General features: G+C 41.7%; 1 long non-coding RNA gene across 3 annotated transcripts in view; it reads right to left on the bottom strand.

The window, feature by feature from the left end:
* LOC139165995 (uncharacterized) overlaps positions 1 to 5,846 on the bottom strand; it is a 32,066-nt gene extending 26,220 nt beyond the window's left edge. For all 3 annotated transcript variants that reach the window (XR_011558859.1, XR_011558860.1, XR_011558861.1), the window contains exon 1: positions 5,604 to 5,846. This is a non-coding gene — a long non-coding RNA (uncharacterized lncRNA). The remainder of the gene's footprint in view (positions 1 to 5,603) is intronic.
* Between the last annotated feature and the right edge of the window lie 10,118 nt (positions 5,847 to 15,964).

The raw sequence follows: 15,964 nt of genomic DNA, 5'->3' as shown, positions 1-15,964 counted from the left end.
ACAGTGTTGAGGGAATTATTTGTTTAGCAGAGTGATGGCGTTCGGGATGTCCTCTCAGCATTTATTTTATTTATTCATTTTATTAATTTGATTTCTATGCCGCCCTTCTCCTGAGACTCAGAGCGGCTTACACCAAATTTATGCACAACATGTTAGAAATCTACCAATAAAATTTACATTAAATACTATCCTAAAACCCCATGCTAAAAATTAGTCACTCATTGGCTAATTAGAGATTCATTGACCCCCAAGCCTGTCTGCAAAGGTAGGTCTTCAGAGCCTTACGGAAGGTGGGGAGAGTGGGCACAGTGCAGATGTCCAGAGGGAGTTTGTTCCATTAGGGGCGGGGCCACCACAGAGAAGGCTCTTCCCTAGGCCCTGCCAGTCAGCATTGTCTGGCTGACGGGACTTGGAGAAGGCCGACTCTGTGGTCCCTGACTGGTTGCTGAGAGGCAGAAGACATTCCCGATTTGTCTCTCTTGTGTCTTTGCGATAAATTGATCCGCCTTTTTATAGATCGTTCCATAAGTAGATGGCTTCCCTTTGGACGTGGGAAACCTTCAGATCTTCTTTCTTAACCTCAGATCAGTGTTTCTCAACTTTGGCAAGTTTAAAGGGGTGTGAACTTCAACTCCCAGAAATCCCTAGTCAGAATTCTGAGAGTTGAAGTCAGAATAAACAGAATTGTTGGAAAGGATCTTCTAATCTGACTGACTGCTCAAGCAGGAAACCTCATACTGTTTCAGATAAAGAAGACAATCTCTTTCTTAAAAAACCCCAAAAGCTCCATTGTTGGAGCATCCACAACATCTCAAGGCAAGAGACTCCACCAATTGATTGTTTCATCAAAAAATATCTCCTTAGCTCTAAGTTGCTTCTCTCCTGGCTTAGTTTCCATCCCATTTCTTCTTGTTCTGCCTTCAGGTGCTTTGGAGAATAGGTTCACCCCCTCTTCTTCGTGGAAGCCCCCGAGATATCGGAATTTCACATATCTTAAAAGTTGCCAGATTTGAGAAACGCTGCCTTAGACTCATGGCATGTACAAAGCCAACAGCAATTCTCCTTGTTTTCAGGAGAGAAGTGGGGCAGAGCCCTATGGGAGAACTTTGTGGGTTTTTTCCCTATACCACGGTTTTTCCCGCCCGATGACATCACATGACATCGCCAAACTTTCGTCTGCCTTTAATAAATATTTTTTTAAATAAATTTTAATAAATAAACATGGTGAGTAATAATCTAAATGGTTGCTAAGGGAATGGAAAATTGCAATTTAGGGGTTTAAAGTGTTAAGGGAAGGCTTGTGATGCTGTTCATAGCCAAAAATAGTGTATTTATTTCCATATCTCTACTTCGCGGAAATTCGACTTTCGCGGGCGGTCTCGGAACGCATCCCCCGTGAAAATCGAGGGAACACTGCACATTATTTGAATTGTCAGGAGTGCGTGTGTAAATTTTGCATTTCTTCAGACAGCGTAGCTGCAGCAATGTTTCGAAATGGCATTTGTAAATGATGTACGTTACAAGCAGCATGTCGTCATTGAATTTCTCACTGCGGAGAAAGAAACTGTTGGGAACATTCACAAACGTTTGTGTTTATGGAGAATCTGCAGTTGACAGAAGTACGGTTAGTCGCTGGGCACTGAGGGTGAGGCCTTTAGGAGACGGTCCAAGGCTTCGTGACCAGAACAAGGAGTGGTACCAACAGGGCATACACGCCCTTGTGTCTCGCTGGGGGAAGGCCATAGAACAGGATGGAGATTATGTGGGAAAATAGGGAGTGGAGAAGAAACATCATTCTTTCTTGTGTGTAAGTTTCACTGTGTTCAATAAATAATCGTTGGAAGAAAAAAATGTGGTGCATTACTTTCTGGGCGACCTTCGTACATGATACTCCAGTTCAGAAAATCCTGGAAGGACAAAAGCTGCTAAGGAAACTTTACCCCACATCAAATCCCATTGAAATGAATGATTTCCAGATCTACGTTTACGAATTCTTTGGCATCTCTACATATGCCTACATTTCCCAGAATTCCTTCTGCTGAGAATTCTGGGGATAAATCACTCCCTTATTTGAAGGCCAACAGGTTGTTTCCCAGCAAAAAGCCCATGTTGCTGAGGAGAAATTGCTTCCTTTGAGTTACAAAAGGGTCATTTACCATAGGGCTATATTTGACTTATGAAGCAATGTCAGTTTTTACAGGCTTGAATTCCTTGGCTAATAGCCAGGAGCAATGTGTAATAGTTTAGCCACAGAGTTGTTACTTAATCCTTCCTTAATCTGAAATTTGCGCAATGGAGCAAAAAAAATTTTTTTTAATTACATGGAGCAATTTATTTTAAAAAAATAATAATAATTGAATATCCTCTTAAATGCCAGAATTGTTGGTGGGGTGGTTATAACAGATGACTGGAGATGTTGTTTCTTGGAAATTAAGACTTTCTTTTTGGCTTTGGGTAATGAAAATTCGAAGTAGTGATGAGCAATAGCACTTTAGACCTATATTATTATTATTATTATTTTATTTATTGGATTTGTATGCCGCCCCTCTCCGGAGACTCGGGGCGGCTAACAGCAATAACAAGACAGTGTACAATAATAATCCAATACTAAAAATGATTAAAAACCCATTAATATAAAAACCAAACATACATACAGACATACCATGCATAAAATTGTAAATGCCTAGAGGAAAAGAGTATCTCAATTCCCCCATGCCTGGCAGTATAGGTGGGTTTTAAGCAGATTATGAAAGGCAAGGAGAGTGGGGGCAATTCTAATTTCTGGGGGGAGTTGGTTCCAGAGGGCCAGGGCCGCCACAGAGAAGGCTCTTCCCCTGGGTCCCGCCAAGCGGCATTGTTTACTTGACGGGACCCGGAGAAGACCCACGCTGTGGGACCTAACTGGTTGCTGGGATTCGTGCAGCAGAAGGCTGTCCCTGAGATATATACCGCTTCGTGGTGCTTTACCACCTTCTCTAAGCAGTTTACAAAATCAGAATATTGCCCTCAACATCCTGGGTACTCATTTTACCGACTTGGGAAGGGTGGAAGGCTGAGTCAATCTTGAGCCTGGTGAGATTTGAACCAGTGAACTGCAGCTAGCAGTCAGCTGAAGTAGCCTGCAGCACTGCACTCTAACCACTGCATCACCACGGCTCAATATGAGTTGATCTATAGCACTTTTACTTCAGTTTTTGGTATGAAGGTGTCCTCTAAAGTTCAAATGGCTATAAACTTTCCCTCTAATCTGGAACCTAAAATGGTCACCTAACATCAAAAACATCATCAAAAAAGCACAACAAAGAATGTTCTTTCTGCGCCAGCTCAGGAAGCTCAAACTGCCCAAGGAGCTGCTGATTCAGTTCTACAGAGGAATCATTGAGTCTGTCATCTGCACCTCTATAACTGTCTGGTTTGGTTCTGCAACCCAACAGGACCGACACAGACTTCAGAGGAGAATCAGAACTGCAGAAAAAACAATTGCTGCCAATCTGCCTTCCATTGAGGACCTGTATACTGCACGAGTCAAAAAGAGGGCGGGAAAAATATTTACTGACCCCTCGCATCCTGGACACAAATTGTTTCAACTCCTACCCTCAAAACGTCGCTACAGAGCACTGCACACCAAGACAACTAGACACAAGAACAGTTTTTTCCCGAACGCCATCACTCTACTAAACAAATAATTCCCTCAACACTGTCAGACTTTCTACTAAATCTGCACTTCTATTCTACTAGTTTTTCTCATCATTCCTATCACCCATTCCTCCCATGTTGACTGAAGGCCTGTAACTTGTTGCGTATATCCTAAGATTTTTATTAATATTGCTTCTTCATTGCTTATTTGACCCCTATGACAATCATTAAGTGTTGTATCACATGATTCTTGACAAATGTATATTTTATTTTATGTACGTTGAGAGCATATGCACCAAGACAAATTCCTTGTGTGTCCAATCACACTTGGCCAATAAAAATTCTATTCTATTCTATTAAACTTTCAGATTCACCCCTAACTCAAAACTCCAGAACGAGATTCATATTTTAACCTACATATACGCATCATTAGAATAGAATAGAATTCTGTATTGGCCCAGTGTGATTGGACACACAAGGAATTTGTCTTTGGTGCATATGCTCTCAGTGTACATAAAGGAAAATATACATTTTTCAAGAATCATAAGGTACAACATTTAATGATTGTCACAGGGTCAAATAAGAAATAAAGAAACAATCAATATTAATCTACAAATTACAGTCATACAGTCATAAGTGGGAGGAAATAGGTGATAGGAATGATGAGAAAAAACTAGTAGCAACAGTAATGCAGTTTGACAGTGTTGAGGGAATTATTTGTTTAGCAGAGTGATGGCGTTCGGGAATTTTTTATTTATTTACTTTTTATTTATTTTGTCAATGTCATATTAAATAATACATATTTATATAATTTGAATACATGAAGCAAATAAAGATAAAAAGGAATGGTAGGCATGCCTGTGTGCTTATGCACATCCCTTACTGGATCTTAGGAATGGGGTGAAGTCAACAGTAGACAATCTAAGGTTAAAATTTTGGGGGGTTTGGGAGTCAGGAAGTGCATGCCAAACATTGACCACTCTGTTGCTGAAATTGTATTTTCTGCAGTCCAGTTTGGTGTGGTTCACTTTAAGTTAGTATCTATTGTGTGCTCGTGTATTGTTGTGGTTGAAGTTGAAGTAGTCATTTACAGGTAGGACATTATAGTGGATAATTTTATGAACTATCCAGGTGGGAGTGGCTTGATGATCATGTGACAGGGTTGGCTTAAAGGTGGCCAACTTGACGTCATTCACGTCAAATGTTAGGGTGCCTGGCCTCTCCTCTCCTCAAAGCGATACAATTTCCCTATCTATTTACTATTACTTAACATCCAAAATATATTATTTAATTTTATGTATACAGTATATGCCATATGTGTACATACATATTACACACAGGAATGCAAAAATATACATTATCTACCATATAATCTGCATGCATCTTTTTCTTTTATGTACGTTGAGAGCATATGCACCAAGACAAATTCCTTGTGTGTCCAATCATACTTGGCCAATAAAATTCTATTCTATATGTACACACACACAGACAAACAGCTCTATTAAAATTACACACATTCAACCTCATTTACTGCGATAGGAAAAACATACCCAGAGCCCAGAAGGAAAAAAAAAGAAAATAAATAATCAATTTTTTTTCTACCGGTTCTGCGTACCTGACCAATTTTTTTTTCTACCGGTTCTGCGTTACCTGACCGTACCCATAGGAGCCCATCACTGCTGACCAGTCAATCACATTGGTTTCAGTAGATGAACGCAAGGCGAAAGCAGATAAAAGGGATTTTGAATTAAGTCATCTAAGGGAAATGATCGGACTCACTGTCCAGTTCACCTGTTCTCTCTCGCTGGAAATTAAATCCCTCGGTAATTCGGTGGAGCTGCACCAAGCATTCCAGGCCATCTAAATTAAATGACCCTTGGGCCATATCCCATCACCTATTCCGTTGCAGCGCGAGAAGAAACGCACCGTTAGCCTGTGAGTAAATCCTCGGAAGTCATCGGAAATACCTCGGAAGTGAGTAAATCCTCGGAAGTCATCGGAAATACCTCCCTGTTGGGCAAAAGCACAAGGCATGCGAAGAATTCACTTGTCTCTACAACAACAGCAACACCACCACCCTGGAAGAAGGCTTACATCTTGCTCTGTGAATTCTATTTATTTTTGGTCTCCTGTAGATGGCTTGCAGTTGTTAGGAACATGATTGCTTCACGCAGTTATGTTAATGTTTGCACTTCATAGAACGTAATTGATACCCCTGCTGGCTTCCATGCCAAATATGGAAGCAAAGTGGCCTTGTTTTGTTCCTCAATACTGTAAATAAAAGAAAGAGTCAAGTTACTCCCCCCAAAAAATATTAAAAAGCTTGTATTTTGCAACTGGGGAAAAGGTAAGGAAAAAAATAAACCCCTCCAGCCTTCCTTCCCCAACTTTTCCTTTAATATATATATATATTAAAGGAAAAGTTGGGGAAGGAAGGCTGGAGGGGTTTATATATATATATATACAATGATACCTTGTCTTACAAACTTAATTGGTTCCGGGACGAGGTTCTTAAGGTGAAAAGTTTGTAAGATGAAACAATGTTTCCCATAGGAATCAATGGAAAAGCGATTAATGTGTGCAAGCCCAAAAGCATCAGTGAAATCGCAGCATCGCAAAAACACCGAAGTCTTCGAAACCCCACCTCCGGACCTCTTTGTTTTTGTGATGCTGCAATTTCACTGAGGCTCCCCTCGCTAGGAAACCCCACCTCCGGACTTCCGTTGCCAGCGAAGTGCCCGTTTTTGCGTTGTTGGGATTCCCCTGCAGCATCACAAAAACACGGAAGTCCGGAGGTGGGGTTTTCCATGGAGGGGAGCCTCAGGGGAATCCCAGCAGCGCAAAAATGGGTGTTTCGCTGGCAACGGAAGTCCGGAGGCGGGGCATCCCAGCGGCGGCGGTGGGTTTGTAAGGTGAAAACAGTTTGTAAGAAGAGGCAAAAAAATCTTAAACCCCGGGTTTGTATCTCAAAAAGTTTGTATGATGAGGCGTTTGTAAGACAAGGTATCATTGTATATATATAACCATGTAGCTGAAGGGCAATAATTGGATTTCATGCAGTGAGCAAATGTTTTTCTGGTTCGGCAAACCCTAAACTTACAGCCTGTTCTGTAATCGTGTTAAGCTGATATATTTGAACTTAAGGCTACTGGTGTCATTGAAATCCATGGAACAAGCACATGTTGTGCCAAAAATTTGTCTTCCCCTTTCTTCTCATTTTTTTCCCCTTGAGAAAGCAGGTGCAACCACATTCTCTGGATGCTTGAGAATTTCAGACCAGAATTATAGAATTGGAAGGGATCTTGGAGGTCTTCTAGTCCAGCTCTCTGCCCAAACTGGAGACCTTCTATCCAGACCCCCTGGAACCAACTCCCCCCAGAGATTACAATAGCCCCCACCAGTGTTCCCTCTAATTTTTTTGTGGGGTGGGCGGAAAAGTATAGTGTCTGAGCGGCAGTCCCTTCGGGACTGGGCGGCACAGAAATATTAAATAAATAAACAAATAAATAAATAAATAAATAAACAAACAAACAAACAAACAAACAAAAAACCCACCCTGTTTTGCCTCAGAGAATTTCAAAATAAAATACTGTACTGTGTGTCTATAACAGTGAGCTCATAATATGGCAACTCAATCAATATCAAAATGCCACTTAAATACTTGAGCTAGTTTCAAACTAGATTTTGATTTTCTTTTTCTCTCTTCCTTACTCCCATTCTTTTTCTTTTTCTTTTCCTTCCTCTCTTTTTTCTATCTGTTTCTCTCTCTTCCTCTCCTCCTCTCTCTCTCCTTGCCTTTCATAAGCTTCTCAAAACCCACCTCTGCCGTCAGGCATGGGGGAACTAAGATAATCTTTCCCCCTAGGCTTCTACAATTTATGCATGGTATGTTTGTATGTATGATTGGTTTTATAACAAGGGTTTTTAGCTGTTTTAGTATTGGATTTTTACATTCTGTTTTTGTCACTGTTGTTAGCCGCCCCGAGTCCATGGAGAGGGGCTGCATACAAATCCAATAAATAGATAGATAGATAGATAGATAGATAGATAGATAGATAGATAGATAGATAGATAGATAGATAGATAGATAAATAAATAAATAAATAAATAAATAAATAAATAAATAAATAAATAAATAAATATTGGACCTCCCTTCTTCTGGCTATGTGGAGCCTCTAAAAATAACTTGAGAGATTCCCTCCAATGCCTCCCAGGCTCTGTTCTGTGGGGCTTCTGTAGAAATCTCCTGGGAAGAAACAGGGCCGGAAAAGGTGGGTAGAAGCCTCCGTGGGGCCTCTCTATGAATTTCCTGGGAGGAAACAGGGCTAGAAAAGGCAGGGAGAAGCCTCCATGGGGCCTCTCTAGGAATCTCCTGGGAGGAAACAAGGACGGAAAAGGCGCGGAGAAGCCTCCGTAGAGCCTTTCTAGACATCTCCTGGGAGGAAACAGGGCCTTCACCCTCCCTGTGGTTTTCCCAATCGCACAGATTATTTGACTCCTATGGGAAAAATTGCTTCTTCTTACAAACTTTTTTACTTAAGAACGGAATGAATTAAGTTCATAATTAGAGGTACCACTGTACTGTTTTTATTATGTTGTGAGCCGCCCCGAGTCCTCGGAGAGCGGCGGCATACAAATCCAATAAATAAATAAATTAGTAAATAATAAATAATCCATGCAGCCTTGCCTTCTGCCGCATGAATCCCAGCAACCGGTTAGGTCCCACAGAGTTGGCCTTCTCCGGGTCCCGTCGACTAAACAATGTTGTTTGGCGGTACCCAGGAGAAGAGCCTCTCTGTGACGGCCCCGACCCTCTGGAACCAGCTCCCCCCAGAGATCAGAACTGCCCCCACCCTCCTTGCCTTTCGTAGTCAGGCATGGGGGAACTGAGACATCTCCCCTGGGCCTATACAGTTTATACATGGTATGTTTGTGTGTATGCTTGCTTTTAATAATGGGGTTTTTAGTGTTTTTTAAATTATTAGATTTGTTCTTACATTGTCTTTGTTATTGTTGTGAGCCGCCCGAGTCTATGGAGAGGGGTGGCATACAAATCTAATAAATAAAATAAAATAATAATAATAATAATAATAATAATAATAATGCAGAATTTAACAGGGTTTAATATTGGTTTTACATAACTCTGGCTTAAATTTTCTTCAAAAACCCCTTCCTTCTCCTCAAGACCCCAAGCCGCTGCAAACAACGGAAATCCAGTAAATTAAAGCATCCAGACCTTAAGAGGAAAGTCTTCTCCTAGGTCAATAAAAGTTAAACTCATACTGTATTTTTAATGGATTTTTTTTTTTAATTTCCTTGGCTGGAAGTGTACTTGTTTATTTAAAATCACAAGGCTTTCACTGTTTTAAGATATAATGTTATGAAACTTTTTCCATCTATGATATGGCGTGTACTGAATAGAGAGAGTACCGGTAATCTAAATCAATCTACATAGGTAGTTTGCATATGTATACAACATCAAGATAACTTTAGGGAAGTAATTTGAGATATGATGCTGTGGGTCATCCACTCCACAAGTTCATGGAAACTATGCTTACCGTGTGTGGTAACATCATTGGAATAGCAAATGAAGGTGCAGCTAAGGTAAATGTACAAGTATTATTTCTAGAATGAAGGCAAATAGGCCCCAGGATAATGTTGCAAGATCCAATCAAGGTTGGACACCAGCAGCCCAATGTTTAGATTTTAGATTACTAGAGTTGGAAGGAACCTTGTAGGTCATCTACTCCAAATCCTCATTTGAACAGGTGCCCCTACATCATTTCAGACAGATGGCCGTGCAATCTCCTTTTGAAAGTCTCAAGTGTTGTGTTGTGGTTAGCTCTGGCCCAGCTCCTGCCCCAAGGACTGTGGATGTGGGGGAGACATCCACATGCCACAGGCCTGTTTTGCTCCCGGTGGAATTTGCTGATGAAGGCTCCTCTGACCAAGAAGACATGAGTGACAGGGAGGAGGAGAGTGTGGCAGACAGCTCAGAAGGAGATCAATTATCTAGCTCCTCCTTGGATTCGGAACAAGAGTTAATGATACAACCACGCATGCGGAGAGCGATGCATAGGCAGCAACAACTGAGAGATTATTATCAAAGAAAATGAGGCCACGTGTGGTTGGGTGGGGCTGTGGTAATTAGTGAGGCTGCTATAAATAGCAGCCTGTGGGTTTGGCCATTGTGGAGGATTATCTGATCGTTGTGTTTCGTGCCTGCCTTGCTGACTTTGACCTTTGTGTGCTGATTTTTCCCCACTTTGAAACTAAACCAGAGCAAAGTGTGTTTTACTTTGTGAAAGAAGAAGGATTGTGAATTGCCTCACAGCTGCAAGCTAAGTATCACAGAACTGATAAGGGACTTGTACAAATTACCAGTTTGATTGGAGACGAGTGCTCTTTGCTATACAAAAAAGAGTGCTTAGTTTATTTGAATTTTCGGTATAAAGAACATTGTTTTGAATTTTCAAACGTGTGTGTGTCTGAAATTTGTATCTGTGAATTTTTGGGAGGATTCTACCAGAGAGCTCGACGGAACATGTTGGAGCTCTCACAACCTCCAAGCTGTTCCACTGGTTGCTCGTTCCCACCATCAGAAAGTTCCTCCTTATTTCCAAGTTGAATCTCTCCTTGGTCAGTTTCCATCCATTATTCCTTGTCCAGCCTTCTGGTAGCTTGGAAAATACTGTGACACCCTCAAGTATTGGAACACTGCTTTCATGTCTCCGCTGGTCCTCCTCTTCGCTTTGGCTGCCGATCTGTTTCCGGACACAATTCAAAGTGTTGGTTATGACCGATAAAGCCCTAGATGGCATAGGACCAGACTACCTCCGAGACCGCCTTCTGCCGCACGAATCCCAGCGACCGGTGAGGTCCCACAGAGTTGGTGTCCTTAGGGTCCCATCGACCAAACAATGTCAGCTGGTGGGACCTAGGGGAAGAGCCTTCTCTGTGGGGGCCCCGGCCCTCTGGAATCAGCTCCCCTTGGAGATTCGCACTACCCACGACCCCCACCCTCCTTGCCTTCTGAAAGAGTTTAAAAACTCATCTTTGCCGCCAGGCCTGGGGATATTAGATCTTCCCCCTGACCAATGAATGTTTCTTAGTATGATTGCTGAATGAATTGTTAATGGAAGTTTTTTAAAATTAGAATTTTAAGGATTGTGTTTTTATGTACCATATGTTAATTAGATTGTTTATTACTGTTTCTTTTATATGCCGTGAGATGCCCTGTTCTGTCAGGCTCTCCCATATGAGCCTCTCGAAAATTCAAGGGTACAAATTTCAGACACACACACGTTTGAAAATTGAAAACAATGTCCTTTATCACAAAATTGAAAAGAAACAAAGCACCCTTTTTGTATTGCAAAGAGCACTCGTCCCAAAACAACCTTGTAGGCTGTACAATTCCCTTAATCAGTCCTTAAGTACTTAGCTAGCAGCTGTGAAGAAACGTCACAGCCCTCCTTCTTCCAACGAAGTGAGACACACACACATTGCTCTGCTTTGGTTTCAAAGGCGTGAAAAATCAACAAAGTCTGGAAAACAGCAAGGCACGGTCCTGAAGAACTGCGATCAGATAATCTTCCACAACGGCCAAACCAACACGCTGCTATTTGTATCAGCAACTCTAATTACTGGAGCCCCACCCAAACACAGGTGGCCTCTCTTATCTCCTGTAATATTTCTTCAATTTGTCTCTTCTATGCATAAGTCTGCGCCTGCGTGGGTCCAAGACTTCCGCATCCGAATCGACTGAAGATAATGAAGATTGGCTTCCTGGGCTGTGTGCCAAGCCCCCCTCTTCCAAGTCACTCCCATCTTCTTCTTTGTCCGAGGAAACTGCACTACCAGACTTTGTCGGCAATAAAACAGGCCTATGACATGTTGATGTTTCCCCTGCATCCACCTCCACATTCCTTGGGGCAGGAGCTGGGCCAGAGCCAACCACAACACGCCCCAAGTTCTGGGAGAGGGGCAGCATACAAATCCAATTAAACTTGAAATTTGAAACTTAAACTTCATTAGATTGGCCTGAAGCACTCTCCTCCCTGCCTATGCCACCCATCTATTCCTCTGGGACTCTGCAGGTCTTAGTCTGCTTCAACCCAGCCACTCGGAAAGCCAATGCTCATAGTCCTCAGTGAGGTGCTTCTGCTGAGCCTCCTCAGTCCGATCCAACTTGAACTTGAACCAGCTGTTTTGCATCGCTCTTTCTCGTGGTGGCTGATTAGCTCCAACAACTGTCTCCTGTTGAGGCCCTAAGGAGCTGGGAGGGGAGGGACAAGTAGAGGTTGGCGAGACGCCCCTTGATGTGAGTGACATCAAATAAGCCAATCCCACATGACCACCCAGCCACGCCCACCCAGCTGGTCATTAGGCAGATCATATTAATGCTCAATTGAATGATTGAAAGTTTCTAGATTTTTAAGACAAGATCATATTAATGATTGAATGTTTCTACGTTTTTAAGATAAGATCATATTAATGATTGAATATTTCTAGGTTTTTAATAGGGCTATTGATTGTTTTTATATTTACCTGATATTGTAATTTTTATAATTGCTTTTCATATGCTGTTAGCCACCCAAGGTCCACTGGAGTTGGACAGTATATAAATCTTGTTAAACAATTAAACAATATCAGTGGTCCGTGAGATTTAAAAATTATAATTTAGTGGTCCCCAAGGTCCATAGGTTTGGGGACCCCAGCCACATGGCAGTCCAATCTCCTCTTGAATATGTTGAGAGTTGGGGTGTTCCCAACCTCCGCTGGCAGGCCGTTCCATTGGTTGATCGCTCTGACCGTCAGGAAGTTCTTCCTTATTTCATAGAAATATAGAAACATAGAAGACTGATGGCAGAAAAAGACCTCATGGTCCATCTAGTCTGCCCTTATACTATTTCCTGTATTTTATCTTACAATATGTTTATCCCAGGCATGTTTAAATTCAGTTACTGTGGATTTACCAACCATGTCTGCTGGAAGTTTGTTCCAAGGATCTACTACTCTTTCAGTAAAATTATATTTTCTCACATTGCTTTTGATCTTTCCCCCAACTAACTTCAGATTGTGTCCCCTTGTTCTTGTGTTCACTTTCCTATTAAAAACACTTCCCTCCTGAACCTTATTTAACCCTTTAACATGTTTAAATGTTTCGATCATGTCCCCCCTTTTCCTTCTGTCCTCCAGACTATACAGATTGAGTTCATGAAGTCTTTCCTGATACGTTTTATGCTTAAGACCTTCCACCATTCTTGTAGCCCGTCTTTGGACCCATTCAATTTTGTCAATATCTTTTTGTAGGTGAGGTCTCCAGAACTGAACACAATATTCCAAATGTGGTCTCACCAGTGCTCTATATAAGGGGGTCACAATCTCCCTATTCCTGCTTGTCCAGGTTGAATCTCTCCTTGGTCAGCTTTCATATAAGGAAGGTCTCCTTGTTGGTCCAGCTTTCTAGAGGTGAATCCCAAATTGCCACTGTTCAAAGCCAAAGGCTGCCCATCTTTCTCACAAATGAAGGAGATCAAGGTGTTGCAGGATCTAGTTGGAGTGATTCACTAATGTTGCAGGATCTAGTTGGAGTGATTCACTAATGTTGCAGGATCTAGTTGGAGTGACTCATCAGAACTAGATTCTTATTCTTACTTATTCTTCCAAACTTTCCAACTCGTCTAAGAGCCAATCCTCGAGGAACTGTCTCTCTGTCTACAACAGGGATCTCCAACCTTGGCAACTTTAAGACTTGGGGACTTCAACTCCCAGAATTCCCTCAGGGCTGAGGAATTCTGGGAGTTGAAGTCCACAAGTCTTAAAGTTGCCAAGGTTGGAGATCCCTGTTCTAGAATGACACATTCTGGAGAGAGAAGTTCCCATAGGATGAGCTCCAGCGTGAGTCCAAAAGCTTGGAAGAATAAACCTCTGATTCCGATGACAGATTGAATCCTGCAAACTAGAAGATGTTGCTTTTTTGGAGTAGCACCAAAGCGGCGGAATAAAACTACTTGAGACCAGAGTAGTTCCTCCCTAGAAACTTTAGAGAGTTATTAAAAATGGAGCTTTTTTAAAAAAGTTGTTTCAATAACATCATCTACACCTCTTGTTGTTATCGTTTTTCTCTCCTCCTTCCAGTTTTGATTTTGCAATTCGCTTTATGTGTTGTTTTAACTCTGTCGTATTTGTTTTCAGCAGGACATTGTAAGTGCCAAGTGTTGCGAGACTGTGGCAGGATCAAAAATGAGGAAATCACACAAAGATTCAAAAGGAGGCGAACAATTTGTTATGAAACCAGATTTATTAAAGTTTTTTTGTACAGGAATTTTACAACTTTCGTCATGATACTCCTCAAAATATGTACATATTTACAGAGTTTCAACAGTGTTATTAATTTTCCACCTACCAAAATATACAGATTTTATAGGCAGGTCCAAGGATATTTTTTAAAAAACTGTATCACAGATACAAATATATTAAAGCAATCACAAGAGCCTTAGTGCAATTAAGGTCAACAACTTTTCAGCTCTAATTATCTTGATTTATCAAGTTAGTATTGCCAGCCATCATTCACATTTAATCTGCTCTTTGCTAACTCGGGTTTGTTTAGGGCACACACACCATAGTTATTAAATTAGAAAAATAGAAGTCAGTGACAAAACACTGCATGGGACATACACAGGAGATGAAGCACACCGAAATCTTGGGAGCCCTTTTATTTATTTATTTGCAAAAGCCTTGAAATGGTATCGCGTGAGATTTTAAAACCTCACTATCGCTTTTTCATCTGTCTTTAAGAAACTATGGCTGCTTATTATCTGCAATGGCTTCAACAGAACTACGTTTCCCACTGTACCTTGAAAGATAACGCTACATAAGTCTAAAGTGTGTTCTTATCCAGCCTCTAAGGCCTTTCACATCTGGCAAAATTACAATTCCCAGCATGCCTCACCAGCAGTAATACTGGGAGTTGGAGTTTTATTTTTTGAAAGTCGCTGATTCTTACTCCTAATCTACCCCGCAGACAGTTTTAGAAAAGTGAGCTAAGTGCTTTCCCATCGAACACACACTGTGGATTCTGCACAGACACACTCGCAAGCCGGCCCACAGCAAATTTAGCTTATTTTGGACTGTGATTAGCAAAAGAAACCAACTTATCTTTCAAGCTTCTTTCCGTTTCCCGACTGCAGGAGCTACAACTCAGAAACGTGAGACTGTTTGGGTTTTTTTTTTACACTAACAGGAATTGACACTAATGTCAAGGACTTCGTTATCCCACTCAGGAAGCTAATGCTGATGCAAAACGCATGAATTATGGATCACAAATTAAAACAGGAGCATCTCTTACAGCCGGAAAGAAATGAAACTGCAGAAGACAGAAGGAAGGAGGAGAGCTTGATGGATTAGAGTTGGCAAAGTCAAAAGGAAAATATGCTGGTATTGCTTCCCGGTTGAGCTACTGGGCATGGAGAGAAACAGAGGGAGCCAGTGTATATTGCATCACACACTTTGCACAAAAAAGCCAAAACACAACCGCCTACACAATGAGATACGAGCTTATCTCCGGCTCTCAGGTTAGGCCACCCCACTCTTGGTATTCGGATGTTGAGGCTGCTTAAGAGAGAGACGCCCAGTTCCACAGATACAAGGGAACCAAACAAGAAACGGGGCCTTTCAAATGACTTATTGACAAAGCAGGCTTAACATCGGCAGCTTCTGCTAACATTTGACATCCAAAAGTCAAGACTAGAAATTGAAGGTGGTCGAGTCCCCCACTGGTCCACTTGAGAAAGAATTGACCCATTTTGGATTTCTGGGCCGCACTTTTCCATAGACTCAGGGCATATTTGTGTGGGCAGGGACAAAACCCAGAGTTGGATAGAAGTTTTTTTTTCTCTCTTCATTTCCTGGAATCCCTTTTTGATGTCAGTGTGAGAACACACCACCTTGAAAAGCATACACAGATCCTCCCTTGGCTAACACTTGTGCTTAAAGACTCCAAACATAAACAGTGCATTGTTGTGAAGTCACATGTGCACCCACAGCTGTTTGACTGCTGAGTCATGGGAGAAGATGAAAGCTGGTTTAATCTCTTCTATCAAATACAAGCAGTCCCGCCACGGCTGAACCCCAAATTTTGCTGTTGCTAAGCGAGACAGTTTTACAACTTTTGTTGCCACGGTTAGCAAGGGAATCACAGCGGCAGTTAGGTTAGTAATACTTGAGTGGACCCAACTGCCACACTGGCTTCGCTTGACAGAAGGCCTCAAAAAGGGACATCACCTGACCTCCCATCATAAATACAAGTCAGTATTTATGATACTGA

This window comes from Erythrolamprus reginae, chromosome 3 (assembly GCF_031021105.1).
Source record: "Erythrolamprus reginae isolate rEryReg1 chromosome 3, rEryReg1.hap1, whole genome shotgun sequence".
In the NCBI taxonomy this organism is placed as follows: Eukaryota; Metazoa; Chordata; class Lepidosauria; order Squamata; family Dipsadidae; genus Erythrolamprus; species Erythrolamprus reginae.
The sequence above is the reverse complement of the archived record's forward strand: the minus strand, read 5'-3'. Positions and strand labels throughout refer to the sequence as shown.